The sequence below is a fragment of the Callorhinus ursinus genome, unplaced genomic scaffold (assembly GCF_003265705.2).
Source record: "Callorhinus ursinus isolate GAN/ISIS: 27379988/994484 unplaced genomic scaffold, GSC_fseal_2.0 scaffold17, whole genome shotgun sequence".
NCBI lineage: Eukaryota > Metazoa > Chordata > Mammalia > Carnivora > Otariidae > Callorhinus > Callorhinus ursinus.
Window position 1 is genome coordinate 25,840,965 of NW_027397079.1, and position 867 is coordinate 25,841,831.

Here is an 867-nt window from a genome sequence, read left to right on the forward strand (position 1 = left end):
ATGGGTAGGAAGACATGGTTCTCTATTCCCAAGAAGAATCAACCTTTAAAGGACAGAATTCATTTAGTTCTCAGCAGAGACCTCAAGGAACCTCCACAAGGAGCTCATTTTCTTGGCAAAAGTCTGGATGATGCCTTAAAATTTATTGAGCAATCAGAATTAGCAAATAAAGTGGACATGGTTTGGATAGCGGGAGGCAGTTCTGTTCATAAGGAAGCCATGAACAAGCCAGGCCATCTTAGACTATTTGTGACAAGGATTATGCAGGAACTTGAAAGTGACATATTTTTTCAAGAAATTGATTTGGAGAAACAAACTTCTGCCAGAATACCCAGGTGTTCTTTCTGATGTCCAGGAGGAGAAAGGCATTAAGTACAAATTTGAAGTATATGAGAAGAATGATTAATGTGAAGATGTTTTCTGATTTATTTCAAGTTAGTTGCTCCCCCTGCCCTCCAAACAATTATATATTTTAATATTAGGGGAAAAAAGACTTTGGTTGACTTTAGGTCAATGGATAATTATTTCTAAGGAATGAGATTTTATTAATCTTAATTAAGCTATAGTTAAGATTAATCTTAACTAGACCATATCAGATACCATTTGTGAAACATTTCTTGCTATAACTGTGTGTTGCCTGTCAAGGACCAGCACCTGCCTAGGGTAGCATATCTACCAAGAGCCTAGGTGAGATAATCCCCTGATAGCATAATTTGAAACCAGGACTTAAGAAGATAGGACTAGACAGATTTGTCCAAAGGTCAGAAATTTATTATAAATAGAAGAGCTAGAACTCAGATATTAAAAGAAAATTATATCAAAATAGGGACTTTGAGTCTCTATGCATATCACACTGCTGAAAAAAAG

The 867-nt window shown here is 35.9% G+C and overlaps 1 pseudogene; it reads left to right on the forward strand.

Annotated features, from left to right (window-relative positions):
* LOC112834834 (dihydrofolate reductase pseudogene) lies at positions 1-406 on the forward strand (annotated as a pseudogene).
* The last annotated feature ends 461 nt before the right edge of the window (positions 407-867 follow it).